Consider the following 18,120-nt stretch of genomic DNA (forward strand, 5'->3'; position numbering starts at 1 on the left):
TAGCTTTTCCCTTGATTCTTGTTAGCTTTTTTTAAATACTGAGAACTTTCTCAGTGGCTTCATATTCATCACTCTTGCAACATGCACATAGTCTTTGGATGGCCTTCAGGCATACAGAGGAGGTTTAAAAAGACTTTAAAAATCACCTGTCTGGCTCTGAGTCTTGTTAAAACTCTGTATCATGACACATCTGTAACTGAGTCCCCATTTCTTCTACCTGTTGACAGTTCATTATGTCTGCCCATCCCAAAATAGATCTGTTCCTTCATCCATGAGAGACTTTCTGCACCATGAACATAAGCTCATAGAAAATGCATCCATTTAGCAAGGACTCCAAGCTCATTACACTGCATAAAGCAGATGTATAGGACTGATGTATACCTGTAAAGCAGACATCAATATGAGCTACAAGTACAACAAACTTACTATTCACTTATTCCATTACCAATGTCATAAAGTCATCACCAATTATCCCAATGTCTTAAAAAAATTACTCTTTACAGATGGCTTCAGTGCTGTTTTGCTCTTTAAACTCCCAAAATAGATGTCTATTTTCATAACTGTTTTTATAGGAGCAGCTCTCAGACCTGTGGGACCAATGCAATCCCACTAACTCAAATTCACTCAGAAATGAGTTGGCATTACAGAGCAGAAGTCCTGCAAGTCCAGAACTCAGTGGGGTCAGTTTAGTCAAAGAAGTTGGGAGCCAAAATTCTGCCCAAGGGATGCAGTTGGGAAGGAGAAGGAATGGGAGGGTCGTAGGAACTTCAGGTTGACAGCTCTGTGGTTTTGCAATTGAAAATGTGAAGAAAGGGAAGCAAATACTTGTTCTCTCAAGAGCTACTAGTTCTGTATTTTGCAGACAGACCTCATCTTGGCCCCACAAGCTTCTGTGAAGACTTCCACAGCAAAACCCACCACCAGGATACAGGCAGGAGGCATTTCCTCTGCAAGGGGGTCAGTATCTGCACTCCATTGAGGACTGCAGGTGAGGAAAGACATATTCCCACCTGACAAAGTCATTTTGGATGCTACCTGAGTCAACCTCATTAGCAAAACTTAATTGTGGTGGCACATGCACCCAGCAGAAGAGAAAGGCTATTGTTTAAGAGCAAATCTCAAAGTCACGGTGTGTGCCACCAGCTGCCAAGAGAGCACCAAGCCGATTAGGACAGGAGGCCTTCCTGGGGGCAGAGGATGCTATCTGCAGTGCAAGTAGCCTTGTGTAGCTGAACTCGTCAAAGCTGTGCTCCTGCCTGACAGACCCTGGCTGCCGCACCGGAGTGAGAACAAAAATGAACTTCCCCTGGTGAAAATATTATAGCCTTGGCAGGAGAGGACCTTGTCTGTAGGTTGGTATGAGTCAATCATAAGGGGCTTTTGTGTGCGTGCACGTATGTGTGCGCATGTGCGCATTAGCAGAGCATTCTGTCAGGGACCAATTTTCAATGATGCAAGTCTCCTCTAACTGATAACACTCTAAATAACAGGTGAGTGACTCCTGGCAAGAAGGAGATTGTCTGACCTCATTGTTTGCCTTTTTTCCCCCCTCTTTGTTCTTCACAAATAAAGGTTTTTTAATAAACTGAAAGGTCCTCCGCTCCTGCCTGATGATAAAATGAAAGGAACCAGTGAGGTATGGTACAACGTGGCAGCAAAAAAAGAGAAGCTCATCAGAAAATAACAAAGGTGCAAGTTAAAGATAAGGCAGCTGTCAGAGATTAATCCTGCTGGCCTGATTGTTTTCTTTAATACCAAGGCCTGCAATAGCAAGCGATAAGTTTGCTGAGTAATTTGGTTTTTGGTGAGGAAATAAAATTCAGGTAGGCCTCATAATTGATTTCCTTTTCTTTAGTTTTCTAAACATTAAACAAAACAAAAAACCCCTCTGCTTTGACTACACTTCCCTTTTTTCAAATTTGCTCCAAGGCTGTGAGCTTCCCTCCAAGCCAGGTCTGCAGAGAGATAACTCTGAGGGCAAAAGCACACACTCTTTCTCCAGAATCCTCCCGGGAATACTTTTGTTTCGTCCTCAGCAGTAGCTGCAACTCTTGAGCATGATTAATTCTGCCTGGCATTGGCTTCATTTTGCTGTCCAAAAATGGGTAAAATGTGAGGTGGTGGAAAACTTCAAAAGGAACCCCACACTGCACATCATCTGTGTGTTAGTATGGTACTAGACCCAGGGGGTGCGGCGCAGGTGGGCTGCAGTTCTCATTGTCCTGGAGAAAATGCAAGCCGCGGGAGCCATCTAAAAAGGTGGTAGCTGAGGCTGACCATCAGCTCACTGCAGATGTCTACCTGGTCCCTGCCTTTGTTTCCTTCATATGGACATGCAAGTGGGAAGAGAGGAGACCAGGAGGGGTTATTCACCATGCCATGTCCCAGCAAGTCATAGCCAGGCCATACGCAGGCTGAGGAGCAGGGAGGTGCATGATGCTCTTGGGACAGACGCAGCCAAGGACCTCGCCACAGGCAGCCTTGGACAACCAAGTAAAGCATGGACCCAGGAGAGGTTTCTCCTGAGCCTCTGGAGCAATCAGAGCATCACCTGCAGGAAAGCCCATGGGACATCCTCCCTGAGGGCCTGGTGAACCCCCAGTCGCTGCCCAAACCTTACTTGTCTCGGGGTGCACCCAGCCAGCCCTGGGGAGCCCGGGCACTGCACAGGCAGCAGCTGTGGGAGGAAGCAAGGGAGAAAAAGGTTAAGGAAGGAAAACCTGTCCAAACCAGAGGGTCTGTAGAAATGATACAGAGCTGCTCTCTGGGGAGGTGGTCCTGAGACAGTGTGTGTGCACGTGTGTGTGCACATGTGTGTTTGTGCATGTGCGTGGTGCATGCACACACGAGGCAGCAGCAGAGCCTTATTTATTGTGACAAAATGAACAGCCCCCAGGATGCTCATCCAGCAGCTAATTTCTCATCTTATCTATTATGTGAATGAGATGGGAAAACAGTTTCCTGTTTTTCACAGATATCGCTAACATGAAAGATACCGAATGAATTCCCTTGAAAGCCATGCAGTCAGTTCCAGCCACAGACTCATTTGTTTCAATGGAAAGAATTAATGCAGTCAGGGCTGCCCATTGATAGGAAACAAGTCTATAAACCTCTCTATAGAAGCAAATGTGTTGCTACCACCTCCAAAGCGGATGAAAAGCTTGGCGGGCATTTTCTCCGCATGCATTGGTAGCACACATGCAGACACACACTTGTATACCACACCAGCACACACACACACACACTTAAACCCTGTCATTTCCCTTTTTCAATAAAAGTATTTCCAGTGTTATAATGCAATTATAATGTAATGCTATGTGAAAAGGGCAATCTGTACTATGGGATAAACCCCAGCAAAGGAATCTTTTTCTTCCAGGAACTTTCTAAGGGTCTTACATCAGGTGTAAACGCAAGAAGTGATGGGTGTGCTGAGCCATACATCCCCAGCAGAGTCTAGGGGAAGGCTTTGAAAAAAAAAAAAAATCCCATGTTGAGGGCAAACAGAGGGGCTGGCCAGCACTGCAAAAGCCAGGTAGTCATTAAGGGAGGTCTTATATTTCTTTCAAAGCACAGACTCAGAGGAGAGCCTATAAAACACTGGCTGTGCGTGTCCACAGTGGTCGTGACCTTATTGCAGCTGCAGCCACGCAACTGTGCCATGGAGTGGGAAGTGAAATATCATGTTAGCAACTTTCAAGCTATTTCTGCCTATTTTATATTGGTTCTCACCTCTTTACTTTTCCCAGCAGAGGGAGCATCTGGGTTTAGATGAAAAGAAGGGAAGGAGATACTGCCCTTATGGCAGAAGTCAGAAAAAACTCTGGGATCGGCCTTAACCTGTGCACAGTGTCCCTCCCCTGAAAACAAGTCCCACTGCCAGGGCACTCATCCCTGCACTGCCAGTGGTGCAGAGGGGCTCTGCAGGGTGACTGAAGAAACACAGCCCCACATCTGCCTTTACCCCCATGCAGAGAGGCCAAAGTTCTGGGAGCCAGGTCCCCTCAGCAGGCCTCCTACAAGGTTTCCTTTTCCTCTTTTTCTTGCTTCAAAGGCACAAATGGGAATAAGATGACTTCCATCTAAACATCAGGAAGCATCAGGAAGCAGGTGACAGCACTGCCACGGGCTGCCTGGACTTGGTCCTGGGCAGCCTGCTAGAGGTGTCCCTGCTTGAGCAGGGGGTCGGACCAGGCGACCTCCAGAGGTCCCTTCCCACCTCAACCATTCTGTGATTCTGTAAGAGGGAAGGAGAGGACCCAACCTCCTTAAAATGGGACATCTTCTCAAAGGGCAGTCCCAGCCCAGACTTTGGTCAGAAAGGGAACCCTGGCAGGATACAGCCTATTACTTCTGACACTACCAGGGTAGGACATGCACGGCCACATTGCACCACGATGTACTTTGCTTCTCCCAGTGACGGGGAACGGGCTGTGACATCTGCTTCGGGTGTTCTGCCTGTGTCGCCCCTACAGCACCTCTTACCCCGGGTAGGCTGATGTGTGTCTTCTGGCTTGCTATCATGGGTGGACAGCCTGCAAGGAGGGAGAGCAAGGAGGGGAAGTAGGAAGGGTAGAGAGGAAGGGGAAGCTGAAGAAAAGTAAAGAAAATGAGAAGAGACAACTCCGGTGCTTCAGCACAGTGAGAAGAGATGCCTCAGTTACATTGCAGCAAGGCACTAGTGTAGGAGAAATGAAAATAAATTCAGCCTACAGTCCTAATGAAGTAAATTCCAGAGTGGGCTGAGACCGTAACTGTTATAAATGAGGATCATTATCTTCACTCTGCAATTCTGCTCAGCACAGGGCACAGAGCACAGAGATAGGAGGAGACAACCTGGGGTGTGACACTGTGAAGTACAGCCCTGTCACCCTGATCTTGTCCCCTGACAAGGAGACTCAGGCAAAGGGCTAGCAACAGAGCTCTCTGCTAACTATGCGAGCCACATGGGCCATCTGGAAATCTCAGGGTTTTTCCCAGGATTTGTCCCATCTGTTCCAGGGTTTGTCCCAGATTTTGGTATGATCAGGAAAAGGTTTTCTGGATGCTGGGCTGGCAGGAGAAATGGCAGATCTCCAGAGGGATGGTTTGCAAGTGGTTTTGTGTTGTCATTTCGCTAGGGAGGCTTATTTGGCCTTCTTTCATCTTCTCCATGGAGTACCCACTCGGGATCTTGGGGTCAGCCTTTGTAGCCCTGGAGACTGGATCCAGCACTGGAAGGTTAAAGACACCAGGTGCCACACAGAGTGCTTCTGTGCCAGGGATGGCTTATTGCTAACCCCCAGGGGAGCCAGGTGGGCACACTGTTGATGCTTCCTGCTGTTATATGTAAAAGAAAGCCATGCAACTGGTGCAAAGCACAGCAGCACCTCTGCTTGGCAGTTTAAGCTGTCTGTTGCACTTACACCGGGATCAGCCTGGGAGACCACCTCTCCCCACCATCTCCTTCCCACAGCAGCAACCAGCTTTGCCCCCACAGACGTATGATTTTTGTGGTGTGGAGCTTGTTGCCACAAGGAAGTGACCTCAATTCGCCATGTTCAATTGTAAACTCTTGCAGCTGTGTCTCCTAACCTTGTCTTCTTCTGTCCCCTCCTTAAGGTCTTTCTGTACAGTTCTCAGAAGGAATGATGGAAGGGATGTGGTAACATGGACAGAGCCCTCTTTTGGTCCACTCTGTCACCATATCTACCTGTTAATAATTCATATAGTTTTTAATGTCAAAATCATAAGCCCCTTTTGGTTTGGCTCAGGCAGGTATAACATTTAAGCAGGTGGCAACTTAGAGAGTTTCTGAGCATTTACCCCTAATGAGAAACGCTGGAGCCTAGATATGCCTGAGGAAATAAAGAAATGATAAGATAAATTCACTGTAGCATTTTCACAGCCAGGTTCTTAAGAGGATGCTCTCTTTAACATTTCTCAAACACCCAGGCAAAAGCCTCTCATCTAGACTTGATGGAGACACATAACTCACATAAGTGGCTCTTCTGCAGGTACAGGTTAGTGGAGACAGAAATTTAGAGTGAATTTCTAGTGAAAAACCAAAGGTCCTACCCAATTCAATACTTTTAGTGCATGTCTTAGTAGGAGTTCCATTAAAAAAGACATTTAAATTAAATAAAACTGGGTGAGACTTTTTCATCTCAGAACATGTTAGCATTTTGAGGTCAGATTTTTGGAGTTTTCAAATGAAATTTGAGAATGTAATGTCAAAATGTTTTTAGGTGGTTATTTTCAGTTTTTGTATTGTTTGTACTACTTACCGATTACATCAGGATAGTTCTGATAACTGACATGAAGGAATATCATAAAATTGCAATAATTAACTCCCAAATTAAATAAATCACCAAATGAACTAGTTCTTAAATGCTACAGGGCAAATTTCCAAAAGTGAAATTCCAGAGAAAATATTTAAACAAACATATTTCTGGTTCAAACAGGGTAGAAATAATACACCCAATGAACTGAAAATTCAAGTTTCAACCATCTGTGGTGAAGGCGTACATCTGAGCACTGCTCCCAGCCAGGCTGGCAGTGTGCTCACTTCTCTCTGACGATGCAGACTTGCACGTGCTGGGGCAGTAGGTCCCCTGCCTGACCTCTCCCAGTTTGGTCCATGTGGCTGTAGGAGGAGGGAAGGGCTGCAGGAAGATGGATAAAAGCCCCAGAAATCTGCCTGTTAAATACCAGCATTTCTTCCTACATGGGCGTGCAGGACCATAGTGCTGCTTTTTGTGTACTAGAAAACTGGGCCAGATGCTCCTATATACCATTGTGCCACAGTAAAGGGCTCATCTTCAGTCTCCACCAGACCTGGGAGCAAATGTTGGGCCAAAGTTTGCATAAGATTTTGTGTGCATTGTGATTTTTTACTCACAAATAGACTAATTTTGCCCTGTAAAATCATCTTTTACATGTTCTAAGCAAATACGATCCACACAATCCCAAAGGGGCTGTGATAAAGATGCCAAAACCTTCTTGGTGCAGAGTACACCTTGCTTCAGGACCGTAGGTTTCCTGGGTGCAGTGGCATTACCACCTGCAGTGGCATCACCTGCTAGAGCAGCTGAGGCTGCTCTAGCTCTCAGCACTCACACCTCCTCAGTGTTCGAGCAAAGCATAAGGACTGCATTTCACATGAAGTTTGCTGTAAGTACTTGCACAAATCACCTGTACCAGCATTTTCTGCAGCTGTTAACAGAACATAGGGAAAAGCCCTGCAGGTTCCACCATAGCTGGTGCCCAGTGCCCTCCACTGCTCAAAGTCTTCCAAGACACCAGCTTGATAAAGAACACAAATCATGCTGAATTTCACTGGCAATGAATTTTTGGTGCCTCAAGAGCTCAAACCAAAAAGGCTGCAGAAGCAAGGCTATGGACAGCCCAGATATGGTCCTCACAGATTCTCTTTGAATATGATTTTTTTTGCTTTAAAATGTGGGACAAAGATGTTCTCAACCCAAGCAGACCCTGACCAACACTGATAAAAGAAAGAAAGGTTGGAAATGGCTGGTTAAATCCAGAAGGACACAGCACTGCTATTTTATTTATTACAATCTTCACAATTCTAGGGGGGACATGGTAATTTACAAATGTAACAAGACCAGAGTTCTGCCCTGAGGAGCTGTTTTAGCTTAAATTAGGCAGACCAAGCATAAACAAGTCTGCGTAACAAGAACATCTAGAATTTAAATAGTAAATATTAAAAAAATAAAAAAATAAAAAAGTAGTGCTTGAGGCCTCAAGTCATCCTTTAATTGACAGCAGTTCAAAGGAAACTTTCCCAGGGGTAAGGCATTTCATAACTGCCTGCTGAGGGCTCCTTCCCTATCCCCCCGAAGCAGCTGGCTCCAGCAACTGTTTGCGATGGGGCTCAGGGCTCAGCACGGCGGCAGCCGAGCCACTGGAGCCTTTCCTCTGAAGCTCAGAGATGAAGCTCTGAGGCTCAGGGATGGCAGTGGATGAGGTGGCTCCCCAAAAGATGCTGCGACATGCAAGGGGGGGGACAGATGAGAGGTCCATGCAGCAGCAAAATGCTGAACAAGGAAGGTGAGAAAAGGGGTCAGAGCGGGAAAGTCTGAGCTAGCCGTGAGTCAGGCCCTGGACAAGGATGCTGGAAACCTGGATTTCCTCCCAGCCTTGACCTTGGACAAGCTCCTGTGTCTCCATTAGCCTGCTTCCACTCCCAAATGCTGTTTGCCTTCATTATGCAGATTAGAAAGCTCTTCGAAGCAGTAACTGGCTCCTGCGATGTGCTTGTGCAGCACCGCTCACAACAGGATCCTCAGCTTGACTCAAGTCTGCCAGTGTTGCTGCAATGCAAAAGAACTATAATAATAATAAATAAGGAAGGTGTACTCACTTTGAAATCTGCAAAAACTTTCAAAGATGGGCAACTGAAGGGAGTTCAAATGAATGTCAGCTGAAGATCTCATTTCCAGTGTTGCTACTAATTATTATGTATGAAAAAATAGTTTAGAAGATCCAAACCTGGCTTTGAATGATCATTCAGAATGGCTGGGATAAATTTTTCATTCAGTAAAAATAGAAAAATATAGAATTTTTGCATTAATTGTGTTTTAGCTGAAAAAAAAATACACTTTTCAGGATTTTCCAAAAAAATAGTCATCATTTATAACAAAATAAGCACTGAAGCTACTACTGAGTACTTTTACTCCCTTAAAAAAATAATTACTTTCAGGACATTAAATAGCTGAAGAATTATTTTGTTAACAAATTGCATTAAAGGATGCTGTGGCCTATTTCACAAGAAACAAAAAAGTCCATTCTGGTCCCTGCACAATGAAAATAACTTTAAAAGTTCAAAATTTGATGAAACTGTTTTCCCGATTTGAGGCCTGTTCTATTTTTCATGTAGTGTTGACAAGAGCTAGATGAGAACAAAATTCAGTTTCCATCATCCATTCAGTCTCTGGCCTCTCTAACGATTAACAAAAGTGCTGTTTCGCTGGTGTTTTCTTGTTAAATGGAAACCCGTCCCATAGAAACAGAACTTGAAACCATCAAATCATTTCACAACCAACAGATGGTAACAGCTATATAAGCAGCCCTCAGCTGGTTTTAGCCAGCGACGTGGAGGTAAAAATTGCTGTATCACGATCAAATTCTGTCTGCTTCATCCATCTTTTTAAGATTTCCTCTCCAAAATTTCTGTGGCCCGATTTTGAAGTAAGATGCCAGAGCAGGGCATCCTTCAGATGTAGGGAGCATCCTTCTCTGAAAGCAGGGACCGAGGGCAGCTCCCATTCGTGACACATCTTTCTGCAGATGGGGATGTTAAACATGGAGTGCCTCTTTAACATTTTATCACGCCACTTTAAACTTCGAATCAACGCGTGTAAACCAACCACATTTTGTTGCTACTTTCCCTGTCCAACAAGAGAAGGTGTGCATGGGCCCTGGGGCAGGCTGCAGGTGGCACAGGGCTCGTCCCCATCCCAGTGCAGCAGGGTGAGCTCGTTGCAGTGATTTCCTCCAGCATGATGCTGTGTCACGGGCTGATAGCATCGCTCCAATCTTTAATCCAGGCTCAGCAGAAAAATCAGGAAGTATCTGAGAGACAAATAAAACAGTGTCCCATTGTGCTGTCACCTAACAAAATCCTTTTGACTTAGCAAACTGTTGTTGTTCAACTGGTAGCTGCCTGTCTCTCCTCCCTAGCAGCAGTCCCCACTTTTCATGTATGAAAACTGCTGCGCAAAAGGGTCACTGTAAAACTGTCTTGCACCCAATGCTTTGCTCTGTCTCCTAATTAACTTCTTAATTAGGAAATCTTTAAAAAAAAATTTTCAAGGGAAATTGAATTCTCTGTTCATGTCTCCCACCTAACCTGGCACACAGAAAAAGATGAGAAGAAATAAGGGAGAGTTGAAAGACGTGGTATAGTTTCTGAAATCCAGATTAAGCTGTTCCTCATCACAGAGAATATTTCTCAGCTTTGTCCTGACAGTTTATAAAAGCATTTATTTCAAAGCAAGCAAGCCAGGAAGGCTGAGGGGAGTGGTGAGGAACAAGACGATGTGGGAACTCATCATGTCTGCACCCCACGTTCTGGTTTCAGCCTGGCAAACTGATGTGCATGGGGAAGCTGCCTCTGCTGCTGCCCTGGCTTTGTGCAGAGACGGCTGCCCTCCTGGGGCTCTCACTCCTTCCTCCTTCATACACACCAAAATCACCCGGGAGAAGAAAGTAAATGGGCTAGAGGGAGGTTAGCTGGCTGCGTGCCCAGCCTTTTCCCTCACAGGTGTTTGTCCCCTTCAGGAGAATTTCTAGAGTGGGCTTCAGGTGCCACTCACAAGAGACCTGGGAAATAGTCAGAAGTGCAGGTACTTGCAAAAGGCACATGACGTGACAAAGCACTCATCGCTCCGTGCCACTATTCAATGCCACCACCAGGCAGAACAGCCTTCATGTAGGCACACAGCCCAGGAAAAGTTTGAATTCAAGAAACTTCCACAGAAAGTACCCCCAAAAAGCACAACTTAATACACTAACACTTTCTAGCCCCCAGTACAGTGACTTTCATGTAGCTGTGGCATTCAGGCAGGGTTTGCATGCAGCACTCTGCTGCATCTTTATCTGGACAATTCTTCTTGTGTGTGTGTTTTTGTTTTTGTTTTTGTTTTTTTTCTGCTCATTCAAACACCTCCACTGTGCTCCTTCCTCTGCCTTAACCTTTGGGGCACTAACAAAGAACGAGCTACAAGGAGCCCGTAATGTTGTGGAAATAAGAGATAAAAAATCAGTTATGCAAAAGGAAGAAAAAATAAACAAAACACAACCTGAGGTTTTGCAAAAAGCTGCATAACCTGTCTTCAGGGCTGGAGGAGAAACAAACGCATTTGGTTTGGATTAGTGAGTATTAAATCCATCTATGCGTAAGCTGCAGTATTTTTGCCATCAGTGCCCTTTCCTTGTTCCCTGCAAAATATTGTGGCTATTGCATAGTGTTTGCTGTTGGCAATGCTGGAATGAGGTACGTACCTTCTTGAATCTAACCTGTCAGCAAGCTGCAGGTCTGTTCATTTTTACTTTTAGTCACAGAAAGGAAGTCTTTTTTAAACACACAGTAAGAGAAAAGCTGAATACTTTATCAATTACATTAAAAATTAAAATAAAATAAAATAAAATAAAATAAAATAAAATAAAATAAAATAAAATAAAATAAAATAAAATAAAATAAGAGGGTTCCAGCGCTCTGCCCTCAATTTTATTTGTTTTTCTAAATGTATCTGCAAAGAAATTGCTGTTTTCCTGGGCTGCTTTATTTATTTATTTATCTACCGATCTATTTATTTATTTATCTGTTTGTTTGTTTATTTATTTATTTATTTATTAAGGGAACTCTCTGAAATTCCTGGGCGAGCACTGCCACCTACCGGGCCGTGCCCGGGGCTGCCAGGGGGGCTCGGTGGCCGCCCCTGCCCGTGGGGGGACCCCGGCCCCCTGACATCCCGGGGTGTTAATTGGGGGCTCTTATTCCAAGGGCAAATGGCGAGAGCCTCAGAAGGAGCCCTCTTACCAGGATGGGGTGCCGGTGCTTCCCGAAAGGGGTCACCCACCTGGGACTGGTGGCAGCACGGGTGGGCTGGTAGCACAGCACTTGGACATCCTGGGGTGCCCTACCAGCTAGTGGGGGCACAGACCAGCAGCACCAGCCTCTGCACCACCCATCACTGCTGGGGGGGGGGGGGTGAGAGGTCACTATGTCTGCGAGTTCAGTCTTGCTTTTCATTTTATTTATTTATTTATTGACTGAACAAGTAGGTTTTTACTGTGAGACTGCAGTCCTAAAGAAAACGCAGTGGAGAGGTGGATGGGTTGCTCAAATTTTCAGCAAATCAGTCGTGGTCACTCACTGATCCTCCTCACTGCTGCGCACCATATTGTCACATTTTGTGACTGAGCACTTAGCGAGATTTTTAATTTAATTACAGCAATCTTCTCAGAGTGACCAGCTGATTTTTCTACGCTGCCTTCTGTGCTGCTGCCCTGCTCTTCAACCCTGAGCCGAACAACCAACTTTCATATTTCTGCCTTTGGGAAGCACGGGGAGAACAGCGGGGTTGTCCCTCCTGGGGTGGTGGGCAGGACCCTGCTCCTGCCCCCAGCACACCTCCACCCCATCGGGTGCTGGAGGCCTGGACTAGGAGCAGGAAAGCAGGAGCCCTGGAAAAAAAATAAAAAATTAAAAAAAATGTTTTCCTCTGCGTGTTTGTGTGTGTGTAATTTACATAATAATTGTGTCTGTTGTCTGCAGACATGAATTCATTACAGCAGGAGGTAGGAGAACAGCCAGCGTCAGTATACTTTTCAAATTCCTTGCTACGTCCTTGATTTATAAGGCACAACCTGAAACACTGAGGAGCTGCTTGCCTTTCAGGGAACTAACTGCACGTAGCGGGAGAGCTGAGAGGACTGAAAAAAAAAAAATGTTTGTTTGTTTTGTTTTTAAGCACTCTGTTTTTTATTTTATTTATTTATTTATTTACAATAATTTTTAAGAGTTTTCTGCTGGGTTCTGGGCATCCCCCTGCTCCCCCCACTCCTTCCCCTGCCTTCCTCCCTATGCATGCTCCATTGGCACTTGCATTAATCCAGGCCCAAAAGCACCAAATTGATTCACTGTAAGGCGGGCACCCAGGGGCAGAAGATTCAAGGAACAAATGAATTCATCACCCCAGGGCCTTGGTGCCAGCCCAGCAGCAATACAGGGAGCAGCACAGCCCCTCTGCTGCCCACCTGCCTGCAGGACATGCATGAGCCAGCACATGTGCTCCAAGAAATGCACTGCTTAGAGAGGGGTGTAACAGGAGGAGGGAGCCCTGTGGAAAGAAAGAGGTCTGCAGTCATTATAAACGGACCTTTGCAGCAAGAACAACAGGGAAAAAAAAAAAATAAAAAAGCTTTCAGGGAGATACAGAAAATAATGCTTTGCAATTACAGCCCACAGCTGTGTGCTGCACGCAGGTGCAGCTATTACAGCGATGAACAGTAGACACTAAAGGTGCCATCCCTATGGGTAATGACAGTGGGGCTGAAAAGGTATTTTCATTTGCAGCCCTGATGCTGGGAAGAAAGGCAAAACAAAGCAAAAAGTCGGCCACGCAGGGCTCAGCCTGTCTGGAAGCTCTGGAGCAATGGGTGGGCGCTGGCCTAGGAGCTCCTCCACCAGGCTGGGGAAAACCTCCCGAGGCACCAGGTAGCATCTGCATCAAGGCTATGAGGCTTTAGCAAGCAGGAAAACAGGCTGCTCCTTCTTTGCTATGAATAGGAAGTTTGGGGAAGTTTCCTCCCTTTCTTTTGTTTAAAACACCTGAACTTAAAAAGGTACCTGGGAGCACTGGAAAGCTGGGAGTCTCTCCTCCAGTCTCTTTTCAGACTGTTTTACCATGCACATCCTGTTCTTTCATCAGAAACAAGAGATACTGAAGATGATTAGCAGAAAGCTTAGAAGTGTCAGTGGTGAAAAGTGGAAAAGGGATTACCCAGTGCAATCTGGCATCTCACCCCATGGTTAGATTTTTTTATTATTATTATTATTGTCATTTTTTAAATCTGTGGGTCACTAAACATTTTTCCACTGGAGTGGAGATGCAAAAATTGCAATTGTAAATCTCCTGTCATCAGCTTTGCCTTTTTCTCTCAGAGTTCTTAGCACTTTTCAGCAGACCCATGAGCATCCATGGGGTATAGCCCCATATAGCCCCTTAGCAGGCCACAGGAACAGCTTTCAGGGGCACGAGGTTGTCCTAACCACCATTGCCGCTGCCAGCCCTGAGGTCTGTGCTGCTGCAGAGCTGGCTAATTCAGAGCCAGCAGCGGGCACGAGGCTCGGGACCAGCCCTGCTGGGATCACCCGACCCAGCAGAGCATGGGGCAGGGTGCATGCCCCCATCCCCTGCCAGAAAGCAGCTGGATGCAGGAGGAGGAAATGGAAACCCCCAGCACCACCACAACTCCATCCTCCAGATTCCTGAACAGGTCCCAGCTCACCAAGGTAGGCAGAACCGAGGTCTTTTTATAGGCCTTGAAATGGAGGGAAGCATTAAAATTAATTTGAAACTTCACAGGAAGCTGGCATAATGGAAACAAAAGTGGATTGATGCACTGGCTGGCATACCCGTGCCCTGGGAAAGAGCTCAGGCAGCCGTTTCCAGAAAAGCTGGAGCCTGCTGGAGGAAAGCACAAAACAGAAAACACTGCTCAAAGGAAGCTCGCAGACAGAGTGGCAATGTGGAAGAAATTATAATGATTAATACAGTGCCTGAAGTGTGCAGGGGACTGCAGAAGATTGAAAAAAGGTCCCGGATTTGATTTTCCACTGCTCTTCATCAGCAGCAGTCATTTTGTACCAGCGCAAAGTGGGAGAGCAATCTTACCAGCACAGAACAAGTGCATTTTACATTGCTTTTCTCTCAATTTTCCTGCTGCCTGGATCCCAGGGAAAGGAGCAATCACAAGCACTTGTCCCTGATCACTGGGGATCAGAGTCTGTGCTAGGACATAGACCATAAACAACAGACAAAGGCATCAGGGGAGCGGGAAGGCACCAAGAGCAGCTGCCACATCTGTCTTTGGGTAGGATGGGAGAAGGCTTGGCATAAAAACAAACTGGGAGCAACATCCATTAACCAGCTGCAGGAAAAAGCACAGTTTTAGAAGATACAAACTAATTTCTTCTCTTAAGTTGATCAGAGACGAGAGTTTTACTATGATCAGTCAATCTCTTCTAATGTCAAAGCAAACCCAATTAGAGCATTAGATAATAAAGTTTTAAGGCTGCAGTTCAGATTCTGCCACCTTCCTGTATCCTTCATAGCAGGTCACCAGCAATAAATACAAATAGACAGACAAAACAGGTATAAAACACTACCAATCCCAAACATCAGCTGTCTGCAGTGGGGCCAGATTTCAGCTGACAAACAGCACACCACCAAGAACCATGAGATGCCACCATGGTTCTGGCAATGGGGCTTCACCAGAATGAGGAGGGCTATGAGTTCAGCTCCTGCTTTGTGCTCTGAAAAGCTGTGGTGTGAATTAATAGGCTTCTCACTCAGATTTGCTGTGGGTGGGATAATGTTCTTGCCAGGTCTAACCACAGAGAGTTGGTTCAGATGATCATCAAACCAAAATGCTGAAGGAGTTTTCGTTAATATTTAATTAAGTAGCTTTTAAAAGGGGTTAAAATGATGGGAAAGGGGGCTCATTAGCCATATAATTCCCTCAGTAAGTTAAAAACACATAGGTTTGCCAGTGATTTATTTGCTGCATGATGCCCAAAGCAGCTGAGGTTTGCATGTTGCACTTCACTGTACCTCACAACTGCAGCCCGCTGTTTCACTGCTTACAATAAATAAATCAGAACTGGCCTATACAAGGATGACAAAATCTCTGGACATGTGGTGAAGGAAAGGATTGACTGAACCTGACTTCCTCCCACCAATGCCTGAGCATCCTACACCATTCTATTTTTAAAAGCTGGAACACAAGACCCCTTCTATAAGCTACATAAGCCACCAAACACAGAGTCCCGGTGCCTCTTGCTCTCCTGGTATGTTGTAACCACACAGCTTTTCCCCACACAACCTCAGTTACAGACAAGTGTGCCTCAATTCTGATTTACAGTCTGTACATCACCATTCGGCTAGGTTTCTCCCATGGGTTGTGCCTCTGTGACAGAAGAAGTATGCTCTGTCTCTCTGAAATCCGGCTTTATAAGGCTTCATAAAGACATTGAAATGTGTAGTAGTGTATCTCAATGCATGTTTATGTTCTGTGATAACGTTTGGACAAGGCTTCTGACAGAAAGAATAAAGAAAGGGGCAACATATAAAGGAATAGGCTACTTCCACCTATATCCAAGAGCAAACAAACAAAGGCAGAACAAAATTTTATAGATAGATCTTTTAGCTGATTATTTTTAAAGTAGAAGAGGAACATTTTGTATCTGAATATCCAGAATATTCATCCAGCTCAGAAATATTTATCTCCTCACTTACATGCTCTTGCGGCAGTGTCTCTGAATTCCTTAGAGTCATTAAGGGATTTTGTCCTCAAGTCATTCCCATTAGGGGAATATTCAATTTAGAAATTTGCCTCCTGCTCAAAGTTCGCATGTGAAATTCATGGTTCAGATCCCTCCTCACCACGATTCAGGTCAGTGCCCTACCCGCTCAAGAGACAGACATTTAACAATTAAACAGTCTGCTAGGCTCTGCCTATGCCACAGAGCCTGGAGCACTCCCCAGCCCTGGGATCCACGTACCCTGGCTGCTTTCCTTCCAGGCAGGGGTGGTCTCTCCCCATGGGAAGGCACGCTGCTCGTCCCCCATGTGGACACTGGGGGTCTTTGGCCACAAAGCCAGCCCTAGGGCAGCTGAATGATGCTGGAGAGATGGGAATGAGCCCCCAGAATTACCGCACAGTGCCTGAATATCTTTTGTAAGGTCCTGTCTATCGCTTCAGGGTAAGAGCTAGGAGCGACCTGAAAGGCAGGAGGAGGGAAGGACATTTCTTGGCCTGGTCAGAAATGACAGAGCTCTTCACAGTGACAGTAGGAAACAAGTTATTTCTCCATTCTCAGACTTTTGGTATTAAGAATTAGCTATTCACTTTCCAGAAAACAGGGAATTAGTCTTTCCAGACTATGTGTTTAGCAGAGAAGAAATGAATCTTCATGAGCTTGAGACATATTCCCTCTTCTTCTCTTAGCCCCTCACCCCCCACCTCATATCTCTTCAATGCAGTTTTTCAAATAGTTTAATAATATTCACAGGGACATTAGATTAATTGGATTTTAATTCCAAATGACTGTGAAAGCAGAGAAGTGAGTCACCAGTCCATGCTAATGAGAAGATCTATTAAGGACCTTTCTCTGATAGACACATAGAGTAGGGTTATAAATATTTCATATTCAATTAATTGAATTTTGCCCCCTGTTATATGATGCTGCCCTGGAATGTTAATCAACTGGGACCAAAGAGAGAGAGAGAGGAAGAAAGAGAAGAAAAAAATTGTAAAAGAGAGGCTTGAAACAACATCAGAGCCATTCCCATCCCCAAATCCTCCCAGTTCACACAGTGCCTGTACATCAGAGCAGAGGCTTTCATACAGACTGCATCTGGTTCCATACAGTGGATAAATTAATGTTAATTAATCAGACAGTCATTTTATGAAGAACTGTGCGCAAAAGGTTATTTGAGCCCTGCTGCAAATAGATTTATAGGTATAATTGCCATGTTGAATGACCCTCTGTACACAGGCTCATTAAACTGGCCATCAGTCAAGACGTCTAATTGAAGCAGGCCAATAGCACGCCACTGGGACCATGTGGCTGTCTGCAAACAAAACCCCTCCACAAAAGGCAGCTGGGAAAGCCTGAGATAATGCCACTTGCTCTCCTGCAGGCAGTTCCCAGCACCATCCTCCGTGCCCACCTAACCCCCAGGCAGGAAGGGGAGAGGGGAGCAGGGCACTCCCTTTCCCATTGTGACAAAAACATGTCAGGGGAGAAGCTCCCTGCTCACTGTCCCTTGTCACAACCTCTCTGCACTTCCAGTTCCCACCTCCCCTGTTATTTCTGCTGTCTGCCTCCTAAAGGCATCTGTCTTTCTGCTCCCCATTGTCCTCACTGAGGATTGTCCCTCATTCCACATACCCAAGTAGCTTGGCACTGCACAGCAAGTATGAGGGTGAGCTACTTACTGCATTTAAATTAACTCACAGGGGTCACTTTCTGAAGAAAGAGCAGGCAGAGGTAGAGTCTTGGAGGAGTGGTATTGACCCAAAACTTGGGAGGGCAGGGGGGAAGCATCGAGGTGACTCAGTGGTGACTCAAGGTGACATCGAGGTGACCACGGTACAGAGGTGCACGTGGCGGGAGCAGAGAGACACAGGTGCTCCAGATTCGTGGTGGATGCATCTCCTCGCCTTGTGTCCGCTTCCTTGTGCCAGTGGGCACTCAGCCCCAAGAAGAGAGCTTAGTGTTTCTGTGACTCAGTCTATAAAAAATCATCTCTAAGCAAAAACTGCGCCACCTGCTGTGCATTGGGAGGTGTCATTTAAGAGTAACAGGATGAAAAAAGAATGCTTCAG

Source organism: Anas platyrhynchos, chromosome 2 (assembly GCF_047663525.1).
Source record: "Anas platyrhynchos isolate ZD024472 breed Pekin duck chromosome 2, IASCAAS_PekinDuck_T2T, whole genome shotgun sequence".
Lineage (NCBI taxonomy): Eukaryota > Metazoa > Chordata > Aves > Anseriformes > Anatidae > Anas > Anas platyrhynchos.